Source organism: Schistocerca nitens, chromosome 3, assembly GCF_023898315.1.
Source record: "Schistocerca nitens isolate TAMUIC-IGC-003100 chromosome 3, iqSchNite1.1, whole genome shotgun sequence".
NCBI lineage: Eukaryota > Metazoa > Arthropoda > Insecta > Orthoptera > Acrididae > Schistocerca > Schistocerca nitens.
In genome coordinates this window covers 90852940-90865643 of record NC_064616.1, presented here as the reverse complement: position 1 = coordinate 90865643, position 12704 = coordinate 90852940, and positions in this window count along the sequence as shown.

Here is a 12704-nt window from a genome sequence, read left to right as displayed (position 1 = left end):
TGGAGCATTTTGCCTTGCGTTATTGTTGTAGTTCGGATTCTGGACTGATCGTAGTTACCAACAAAAAGGGATAAAAAAAGTCGTGTGACTAGGGCCTCGTCGGGTAGACCGTTCGCCAGGTGCAAGTCTTTCGATTTGACGCCACTTCGGCGACTTGCGCGTCGAACACGAGAGATGAAGAAGAATGAATGGCAACGAAACAACAAAAACTTCAATTTGCTATTTATTAAGAAACAAACACTGCTTTTTTTCTCTTTCCTTTTCCAAATATGAACAAATATCAGTTCTCTCAATTAGGTGCCAGACTTTCAGTTTAAATAGAATCTCTCAGGATGTTTTGACAGTAGCAGAATATTAAGATTGTAAATCTTTTGACTTACTAAGGTGGTTAGCCAGTGTAGGCATGCGGATTAAATAACATGTATTGGGAAATCTGTGGCCGCTCACACTAGAGACAGTGTGCGGAAAAACGTTTCTTTCTGAAAACTACAATCTTACATTATACACAATTATTTTACATGCCTTCTCGTGAGTGAACAGAAACGAAACTCAAACAAATAACAAAATTTATGTCATAATTCGGTTGCCACCACAAACGTGAGGTTGTCCACGGATTCAATAAGTTTGAAACGAGACATATCTCCTTAAACTACGTTTTTCCCAACTTTTCTATTGTAGCGAGCGCTGAGAAGAAAACATCGACAGACGATTTCATGTCTCTGGCTGTCGTGTGGTTCAACAGATTTGAGATCAACATAATGTAACTATATTGTGCGTTTGGGTGCACCAGCTGTAATGTAAATACGAAAGACGGTCTAACAGGATTAAACACAGCGACTACTTAAAGGTAAAATTTATATTTTATTTCAAGTCACTTAACTGTTTCGGACAATCGTACATTTCCAATTAGAGAAACACATAGGAGTATGCGTACGGGAATGTTGTACAATGTTTATGGGATGAAGAATACGCTTGAGCACATTACTACAAATAACTGGTTTTTAGAGAGCGGTTGTGGCTTACAGGGGCCTGCTTCAACTGAATGTCTAGTACCTTCTTAGGAAAAAAAGTAACTATCTCAACGTAAAGAAAATAAGTGTCCAATTCCCCCTAAAAGCGGCTACAAGATTTTTTTTGACAGTTTTGTAGACAACTTTCAGAAATAACTGAAATGATTTCACCAATGTGCATGAGCTACATTTTGTCCGTACAAAGATACTCAATGCGTTTCTCCGTGCACATTTTGCAGATTTCAAGTCTCTAATGAAGTCGACGTCGACGTAACATGTCCATTTCCTTTTGGCGAAGGCATTATTAAACACATTTTTCCCTTTATTGTTGCTTCATCCCAACGCCCCTTATGGGTGGTACAATCAAGCCGTTCTTCAGCCAAAGGACTGATAGCATCCACAAACGCGAAAAACAATAAAATAAAACGGCCGTCCTGATTTCCGCTATGAGAGGTATTCTGCGTCTGCAAACTGTCCATACCATCACAGAATAGAGTTCAACTAGGTTGTACCTTCGTCCAATATCTTTAAGCATTGTAGTTGCACTATAGTAATAGAATAATGCAAATTAAATTTGTGTACAACGTAAGCTTTCTAAATGCCAGTCGCTATATTTTCTAACTGATTACTGCTGCACTCTGATAGAAGAAAGCGGAAAGAGTTACAACAAAGAAAGCTTTATAAGTTTCTCTATAATGGAAAATGACTATATAATATTGTCAAAAATGTAGTTGCAGTACAATGGAAAAACTGCTCCAGTCATTTGTAATACTCTCGCATTTAAGGCAATTGGAATCTTAGAGATACTGTGTGCTGCTTCTGTTTGTAGACAGTTTACACACGTCATGGACTACGGGGCAGAATTCTCATGACCCAGTGTGGTACAACTCATTGTTAAGTGCACTAACCTAAAAGCTTCTTCCATGATACTAGAAATTGCGTTTCCAAGCCAGGCTGTTGCCTTCCACATAACAAGCGATCTGAATAACCTCATTCCTTGTGCGTCATTAATTAATGTGATGCGCTTATTAAGGACTTCGCCCAACTATTTCCATCACTTTCGTCATATAGACAAAATGCGCTCCAAATATTTGAACGTATATGTTAAATACAACTTTCTACACTTCAATATTCCTTTAGAAGCTCAAAGAAACGTTCCTTTTCTCGTTCTATAAACACAGACATTATGTACTTTTTGTGTGGACGACTTAGCAAATCGGAGAAGTATATTAAGTTCCTCTTTCACTTATTTCTTAATGAGATGAAGTACTCCAAATGGTTGTCAGAAACATGAAACTATCCTGTTGTGCACCGATTTACAAATACGGAAGAAACCCTGTAATGTAGGGGATCATGTTCCTGGAAATAACAAGAAGTGTACGCTGGACTATCTAGTCCCATGTAAATGGTAGTGCGCGTTGCATGAGAGCGAAATTTGTAAGGAAACCCATACTTGATCAATAACACTACTACTCCCATCTTCCGCAAGACGTAAATGACAAATAGTATAACTTGTTTCCAATGTATTCTAACGTGAATTAATATGACACTTGCCTTTCAAGGATGAAAGACTTATCCTTTTATATTATTGTATTGCATCGAGTTCACATAGCTGATTAGTTGAACCACCATAACTTGAAATTATCCTGATATATGGTAAAGCACTGCACGAACACATGCTAGGCAATCAAAGACGTCGAAAACTGATAGGAAGGTTGTTCATGTGATATCAACAAGACGTGCAATAAGTAGTGTAAGGTCAGACACAATAAAGGGGGATAGTCACACTATTCAAAATTAAAATTTATTGAAAAAGAATTTAACTCTCTTATGAGTCGAAAATAGAAATATACCGTATTCAAATTTGTAAACATGTGATGTAGATATGCAGAATACGTTTAACCATTACAAATAATATTTTATAATGTCTGTAGATTTCCTGAATTGAATATTGGTTCTGAACCTTTCACTGTGAGTGAAACACATTCATTTCTTTGTGTATGTATCTGTTAGCAGCAGAACTGAACTCAGTATGCGATTTGAAACATGTAACATTTATGACAATTGTGACAGTAGACTGGACTACCGATATAAGTATTAACAGCATCTGAGATGTCTAAAATATAAAATATATACAATAGTCATAACTGAATAGGCCATGTGATAAATGCAGACGCCAAATTCTTACTTTCTCATGATTTCCCAAAGATCTAAAATCCAACGAAAAACATTTCGTGCGGAGAACAACCTAACTGTATCAGATAGTGTACAGAAGCACGTTAATCAAAGACTTTATTTTTATGTATGGTAAGAACGCTACCTGTAAAACCGAACGGCAAACAGAAAATGGCAGAGCCTTAATATAAGCAGTTAGTAAGCATGTCAACGTGTCTGCGTCCTGTTTCCATTTAGATTGTGTCTTTGTAAAAAAAAAAAAAAATGTATATAACTGTTTCGTATTGTAACCTCTTGAAAGTAGCATGTGAATAATTTCAAGACTTAACAACACGGTATTGTATATTTTCAAGAAGTGCACTGAAACAATATTCCAAAGACTTTTACATGTAACAGCGATCTCAATGGCTAGTCTCCATTAAAAGTAATTATTGTACTGTTTTCCATATGAATTGTACAGAGCATATAAAAGTAATTTATTTGTTACTGTTATCATAAATGTACTAAGTTATTACACAATTTGAGAATACCTGCACACTATTACTATAAACTAGTAGGTTCCTTGAATTAAAAAAAAATATTTTGACGTTATGTGGAGTATATGATACCTAGTGAAAGTAATCCCACCATTTTCCTTAAAAAAAATGTAAGACGAGTAGATTTTCTAGCAACTGCAAATTAATTAGTAACAAAATTGTTACTGTGTGTTAGCAAATAATTTTCAGTTCTAAACCTATTCGACGAGAAATTGTCTTCATTCATCAGAAATGAAGTTCCTGGAACTGACACACAATGCTGGAAAGACTAAATATGAAATGCGCAAGACCAGAAGAAATCATTGACACTGACATGCTGTGTGCAAAATCTTAAATTTGTTTATTAAATGTTGCAGAAGAAAATCTTTTTATGAAATTAATATTATCGAATATAAATTCGTACAATACTTCCTGCACCAGTGAACAAACAGAAATGATAGGGTTTTCTGTCTGAGAATTTTGATGTGCCTAAGTTACTGAGGCGTGTACCGAGTCGAGCCTGTTGTTACCATTGGGCCATCACAGATATCTTCCATCTTCACTCGCCACCTGAGGTAGTCTTCCAGCTCGAGAGACTCTAAACCAAAATCTTTGTTCTTTACTTCGTCGACAGCGAGGCCATGCTAGGTAGAGCAGTGGCCTAGTCTGACAAAGAGGAGGAAGGAAGCAGCCGTGGCATCCCGGCATTCGCATCAAGTGATGGAGGGCTGAACAAAATTAGAAATCTTCCCTCTCCAATGTCCCATTCTTCCTCCAACTAACACTTAAGTTGCATGCATGTATGCTGACTGATGCTAACAGTGAAAATTTATACCAAAGCCAGGATTCGAACGTGTGTCTTTCGCTCACTAGGCTGTTGTGCTAACCACTATGCTGCACTGGCACAGTGGCTTTGCACAACTGCACAGACTACCATAGCACGCCTCCCTCCTCAATCCAGTCGCCCATTTGATCCAAATGGGCTGATGCATGAGTGGAAATTTGCATTGAGGAGAGATGCGTGCTACTGTAGTGTGTGCCATTAAACACTGTGCCAGAGTGGCGTAGTGGTTAGCGCATCTGCCTAGTGAACAGGAGACTTGGGTTCGAATCCTGGCCTTGGTAGAAATTGTCATTCATTGCTGCAGTATATATATAAAGCGCCTTCAGGCCAACAGTGGCCTACCGGGGCCATCCGACCGCCGTGTCATCCTCAGTGGAGGATGCGAATAGGAGGGGCGTGGGGTCAGCACACTGCTCTCCCAGTCGTTATGATGGTATTCTTGACCGAAGCCGAACTATTCGGTCGAGTAGCTCCTCAATTGGCACCATGAGGCTGAATGCACCCTGAAAAATGGCAACAGCTCATGGCAGCCTGCATGGTCACCCATCCAAGTGCCGACTACGCGCGACAGCGCTTAACTTCTCACGGGAACCGGTGTATCCACTGTGGCGAGGCCGTTGCCCAGAATATATATATATATATATATATATATATATATATATATATATATATATATATATATTTCTGAGTTGTTTAAAAGGTCTCTGGAACCATATAATTTCATTTGATTGAAGTGCCTGTGCCTGGACTTCAGGCAGCAACAGGACAACAGGAGACACAGGTTCAAATCCCAGCTTTGGTGCAAATTTTCATTCATCTCTTCAGCCTGCATATATACAATGTAGATGTTTGAGACTTGAAAAACTGTCTAGAAGCATATAGTTTCATTTCCGATTCAAGTGTAGTCTATTAGATGAGGATTCAACAGACACTGATGAGCCAAAAAATTGTGACCACTGCCCACTGCCAGACTGAATGCCTCCTGGTGGCATCAAGAACTTTTGACACAGTAAGGTAGGTATATAAGTGGTGCAGAACGAATCAGAAATCATTCCAGCGATAAAATGATCTGCTAATAGGGGAATCTACTGATATAAGTGACTATGACAAAGGGCAGATCATTAGAGTCTGGCACCTGGCAACGAGCATCTCGGAAATGACGAAGCTGGTCGTCTGTTGGGTGTGCTACTGTCATAAACACATCTATGGAATTCGTTGAAGGATGGTGAAAGCACGTATAGGTGTTGAATGTCTGTATGTGGCACACAACTCAGAAATAAGCCAGTTCGAATCTAGGTTGTGGACGAATTTTACACTGACAGTATTTGGCTGGCAAAGGGAAGTGAGTAAACTTCCTGATCACCAGTCTTTGCGCCAGTGTCCTGAATTTAATTCCAAAAATCTAGACAGTGCTATTTGAGAGGAGTAGGCTATGTGCTGGCATCAGGTTGAAGCCTCATCATTCTTTCATCATCATCGTACAACACAGATATGCCACTACACTATAAATGCACCCATTGCATTGACCTACACATCACAAATACACATATATCACACCAGCCACAAGGAAAGGTATCCGTGTGAGTAGCAGTGCAATGGTGATGCTGACATATTTTGTTAATGTGGATTGCATACATCCAGAGGTGATCATATACTGAGGGGCAAACCTGTTGTTAAGCTAACTGATTTATGACCCCTAAGCATTGATTTATGACCCACTGAGGAAATCAGTTCTTCTGAGAAACCGCCCACCACTCCCCTCCTTCTCCTCTCCCTCCCCCACCCCTCTGGGAAAACCTCAATCCTCCCTCCCCTCTCACCAATACAAGCACACTTTTGATATCAAATCTAATGACTAATTAATTCAATCGATCAATTAATTAACCCCCCTCTGGAAAATCCCCGAGCCTTCCACTCCCTCTCTTGCCCCCTCCCCTTCCTATCTGGAAATTGGTGGGAAAGATTGAGGACTGTGCTGCAATGTCATTGGCTGATAACGTCATGAGATAGATGTGATGAGACATTTTGTTGACATGACAATTCATCGAGAGTGATGGTTTGGATCTCGAGTAATTGAGTGAAATACATTTAAATTATGAAAAACCTGGTAAAATTACGAAAATTGATGAAAAATACTTAAAATAAATGAAAATACAACAAGAAATGGGGAGAGATGAGGATACTTACATGCTCGCCTTGGTGTGTGAAAATCATTCCAATCCTTCACTGATGGGACTGACAACTGATGGTGCATACTATCTGTGCTTGATGGGTTAAGTCCTGCAGAATAGCCCATTGCTCCACATGCGGTTATGTCTTGTAAGTCATAAAAATAAAAGATGCAATGTCCAAAGTTTTGGTGGTCAGCGTGACTACCACCTTCGGTCACTGAAACAGTGATCACATACCTAGGTGCAATATACACCATTAATATGAGGAATCAATGTTCTGGCCTCTTTGAAAATAGAACATCGAGGTATCTGCTACATCGTCATTGTGGAAAATGAGAGTAAATGTAGAAGTCATCACTTTTGTACAGCTGTTTGGAAACGCTCCACAATGCCACGGAACTCTTCCCGCGTTTGTGTACTGAGATGTGTTCCACATTTACGTGAAAAAGAAACACCACCTCTGTCTTTTATATCAACCATTCTATTTGTTGTGGGAGTAGCTCAGTTTACATCATATGATGTTCAGCTTTCTGTGAGATTCAATAGGTCAAAATGAGATAATTTTGGTTTACCTTAGAGTCATGGTAGAAAAACAAACAGTATGGATGTGTACACAACTGTAGTCATACACTGCATCAATGTGTTAGGGCGAACAACAATGTATCAAACTACTTATGAAATAACAACACAAGAACCCTCTATTGTGATTGATATTCTGTGAGCTATGGTTTTCCTCCAGTAGTGGCGAAAAAACTTCACACATGTCTGTGGAAGGGACTTCGAGCACTGGCTGCTGCTCCAATGGACCAATACATGTATTTTCAATAGGTTCACCACATATGATGAATGTCAATAGGCAGACGGTATTTGTTTCCGGCATATCGTGAGAGAGAGTTGCAATAAAATTTTATTGAGTTCTCTACCAGGTGATGCTAGCGAAGCTTCTATTATTCGTATTTTGATTCCACTGGATGTTACAAAAAAATGAGGAGAGAAAGAGATAGATAGATAGATAGATAGAGAGAGAGAGAGAGAGAGAGAGAGAGAGAGAGAGACTCTGACACAATTTCACTGTCATACTTCTAGCATGGTAATCATAGGAATACAATAAAGGAGATTAGGACATGTACAGGGGAATATTTATGGCCTATCATTCAGTATCAATGAATTGTAGGCGTTATGCATCCGAATTTCTTTGTGCAGTCCATGTACACTCAGCATGGTTGTGAATTTCCTCCTGTAAGTTAGTACGCAATTTTTCTCATTGTGATGGTTCTCTGCCTAGTCAGTGATGGTGGAGGACTAGGCAGCCTTCTAACTATGGGACAGAGCTGTTGGAATGTGATAGGATTCTGAGAGAATTGGCAGCAGTCTGTGACTTGGCTGGGGTAATCAGCTCTTCTTGCTCTGGCAAACGCCAGCTATTATGCAAGAACGTATGTGACATAAATAAAAAGTGTGAGGGCTTTTTAATTTTAATTGCACCCTTTATTCCTCTACAAATATGTGATAATGACGATTTTGTGGGAGGGGTTTGCAGCTGTGTAGCTGTGGTTGGCTGTGTAAAACGACACCCTGCTGGTATGAGTGTGGACATACCATAATTTTTCAGATGCTATGCACCTATAAATAATAGGTACGGCTCTTTTTATGAATATTGTGCTGTTGGAATTTACTTTACTGTGGTCAGTGTTCTGACATGTGCAAAGAAAATGACTACGTCCAGTCATAAGGGAGGTATGGATTTGATGTAGAAAAGTGCAATTACAATGCACTGATAGCTGTAAAGGTGATGAAAGATTTTACGTGGGAAATTATGTCCTCTCCTAAGAAGGATATCGATTTGCAAGGGAAATTCATATTTCCAGAGCCAGAGTCACCAGGCCATCAGGACAAGGTATTTCTGATACCTCGCTCTTTGCCAAATGTGACCAGATTGGCGCTATGATCGTAATATTTAGTTATAATTACACTGATATATATGTAGTCGGTTGCCGAGGATGGCTCTGCCTGACATGTGGGCACGTGGCGGAGGTATCCAGAATGAATGGACATTTCTGGCTTAGGGTGCAAGCTGCCACTGAGCCTCCTGAACCAGTCAGGGAGGGAATGGGGATGCAGTTCAACTCATCGTGTGGCCCTCTGGGTGGGTGAATAGTGAAATAATACTAGTATGTGTTGGGCAGTCTTGGTGATCATGTGTTACTGGTATGCTCTGAAACGTTGATATTTGACAAAATTCAACACCGTCACTGACAAGTGTTGGCGATGAATTCTTACCACTCTAGTAATCCTGGACGCCATGCACGGCTGGACAGTCCTCTCTGGCATGCCGAATCCAGCTGCAGACATGGAATGGTCACTGAGACGCAAGTCCATGGCGGCATCCAGCGCTGCACAACCTCTAGCCTCGGGCACTGCGTGTGGACATCAGAACAGGAGCACACACGATGTACAAGTGTTTCAGTGATCTCCAGTGTCTACCTGTGACAGCTACTACTCTGGAATGGAACATGGTTTAAGTGTGTGGTGTTTACTGCTTCTCAATAGAGTAAAGTAGCCTGTGTCTTGCAGCAGAAAGGTGGGAGTGGTTTGTTGATATCAGTGTCCTGTCACATGGTAGGCCATTCCTCCTCCTCCTCCTCCTCCTCATTCTTCATTGTGGTGTAGCTGAGAGAATAAATTTAGGTGTTATGAATAGTGCATTAAAAACCCAGTTGCATTGTCAAAGTCCTAAATGATCAATTTATTGTTTCTGACAATGGTATTGTGAGCGCACACATCTTTCCAACCTATTCCCTGTCTCCCACAAATTGTTTAACGACATTGCATGTAGTTGAGGTGAAATCTGAAATTTTCAGCTACCATCCTGTGCCAGAATCCACCAGCAGCATGCAAGGATAATTCAGAAAGGGGGGAGAGTAGGGTTTGCAAACCTGGCTGTTGTGGCGATAAATACCAGAATTTCCCACCACATGTAACAGTTCTAGTATCCTCCAATAGGAAGCAACGAAAAACTATCTTACACTGAGGGTATTGACTTAATTAATTAGTCAATCAATTTGACAGGATAGTGCAAGTAGACTATTCACAGCAAGGGATTTACCAGGTATCCACTACTTCCTTCAGGACAAAAGAGGAAAGAGAGAGAGGGGGGGGGAGGGAGAGAGAGAGAGGGAGGGAGAGGGAGGGAAGGAGGGAGGGAGGGAGATAGCATGTGTTTTGACAGGAACTTCCAAGGTATCAATATTAAGGAGTTGCTGATTTCTGAATCAAAGAGTTGCTGCCACCTGATGCTTAGTATTACAGAAAGTAACTGGAGCGGCGAGGGGAGGGGAAGTGGGGATTGAAGGGAGAAGGTGTGGGGAGGTTGCTTCGCCTAGTGTCCTCTACTGGTGGTATTGTGAACTGACTCAGTCAGTATCTACACAGCAGGGCAACCACATAGAGCATCTGCTTCCACTGACCTGGTGTGGAAGGTGTGTGTTTGGGAGCAGAATGTGCAGGTGCTGCAACCAAAAGTAGCCACTTGAGGTGGAAATTCTCCAGCAAAGGACGCCACCACGAATAAAGGGGACCAGGGCTGTGTGGTGACTTGGCTACTGGACGGTCACAAAAAATGTAGCTTGCATCCACTGTCGTGGGCAGCAGATCTCCCTGGGCTCTGAGTACCATTGAGTAATTTCAGTATTGATTGACAGACTCTGTACAATGGTAGATGGCTGGTAGTCCCTCGCAGTGTAGTGCAGTGTCTCAAGCCCGGGCACACCACAACTTCCAACAGACATGTGTGCATGCCTCTCCACCTGTTTGGAGCACTGGAGTGGACACTGGCGTGTGGCACAGCCCAGCAGATGGTGTGTGCGCATATGTGAAGACATGATCGGGAGTTTTTAACAATGTAATTATGTGCAGTGAGTTATATTGACGTCGATTTCATGATGGAATTCCTTGCATGATTGGGAAAAAGCTATCTACTTGTATTCAATTACTTCATTTCGATGTATTCTAAAGACCTGCATCTTCCAGAATTAAATAAACAGCAGAGAATGATGAGCTTCTGTCAGCAAATAAAAAGATCCAACCCCCACAAATTGGCAATGCAAACTGAATTCTATAAATAAACTGCATATTCAAAATATCCACGGGTGTGCTGCCGGTCTATAGTGTCCAACGGGCACAATATTTCGGCGATCATACATATCGCCATCATCAGGTGAACTGACGGACTGAGCTCCTGTGAACGTGGCGGCACGGAGATCCGTACGCTATGGATGCTCAGAGGGAACTGGGTTCGGTCGCGGCGGCGGCCGATTTAAATACCCTCCGCCCGCGGCGCCCCCCCCCCCCCCGGCCTCCGCGCCCCGCGCCACGGTCGCACGGTGGAACAGGTTGCGACGGCGTCTGAGATGACGTCGGTGTGATGGCTCTGTCCGCCGTGGTCGTCACAACTATACGTTTGCTCGATTTACTCTTGATTAACCCAATCGCTGGTTCCCAAGCCTTGCTAAGATTATAGCCACAGTCACGGTTTATGAGGTCGTCATTGGTGCGAATTTCGATGGCCTCTCTAACAACGCTGTCCCAGTATCTCGACGTCTGTACCAGAATCCTCGTGCGGTCATACTCCATGGCGTGATTTTCCGACAAACAATGTTCAGCGACCGCCGACTTGCTCGGATACATCAGTCGAGTGTGCCTCTGGTGTTCACGGCATCGATCCTCGACGGTACGCATCGTCTGACCAATATACGACTTGCCACATTGACACGGAATCTGGTACACGCCGGCCTTCCTCAAACCGAGGTCATCTTTGGCGCTCCCCACCAATGCACGAGTTTTATTCGGAGGACAAAACACAGTTCCGACCCTCCCCAGTGGGGAGCGCCAAAGATGACCACGGTTTGAGGAAGGCCGGCGTGTACCAGATTCCGTGTCAGTGTGGCAAGTCGTATATTGGTCAGACGATGCGTACCGTCGAGGATCGATGCCGTGAACACCAGAGGCACACTCGACTGATGCATCCGAGCAAGTCGGCGGTCGCTGAACATTGTTTGTCGGAAAATCACGCCATGGAGTATGACCGCACGAGGATTCTGGTACAGACGTCGAGATACTGGGTCAGCGTTGTTAGAGAGGCCATCGAAATTCGCACCAATGACGACCTCATAAACCGTGACTGTGGATATAATCTTAGCAAGGCTTGGGAACCAGCGATTGGGTTAATCAAGAGTAAATCGAGCAAACGTATAGTTGTGACGACCACGGCGGACAGAGCCATCACACCGACGTCATCTCAGACGCCGTCGCAACCTGTTCCACCGCGCGACCGTGGCGCGGGGCGCGGACGGCGGGGGGAGCGCGCCGCGGGCGGAGGGTATTTAAATCGGCCGCCGCCGCGACCGAACCCAGTTCCCTCTGAGCAGCCATAGCGTACGGATCTCCGTGCCGGCACGTTCACAGGCGCTCAGTCCGTCAGTTCACCTGATGATGGCGACATGTATGATCGCCGAAATATTGCGCCCGTTGGACACTATAGACCGGCAGCACGCCCGTGGATATTTTGATTGTCAAATACGCCGGGAGAAACTCAAGAATCACATCATACACCTTTACGGGGAGGAGATGTATCGCAGCATGAAGAAATCTGAAAAGTTGCGCCACCGTAGATGTCGTTTGCTAAGTACTCTTGCCCTTCTAAAGAGATGTCGTTCCGAGAATGTTGTTCCAAATTTTGCTAAGGTTATGCATCACATCGATTCTGCAGCAGCTAAGAGAATCAAGAAACGAGCCAGCTTCGCATTGGTACGTGAGAGAGTGCAATTCACCCGCCGGAGCCTTGAGTATCTCACAGGAATTACTCAAACTACATTTGCAAGTGTCTAGTAAGTTCACTTCTTTTTCCTGGGATTGGATTGATGGTGTCACCTGGGTGTCAGCTGATTTCCCCCATAAGAAGGCTACGGGACGTCAAACAGCTAAGTTCTCA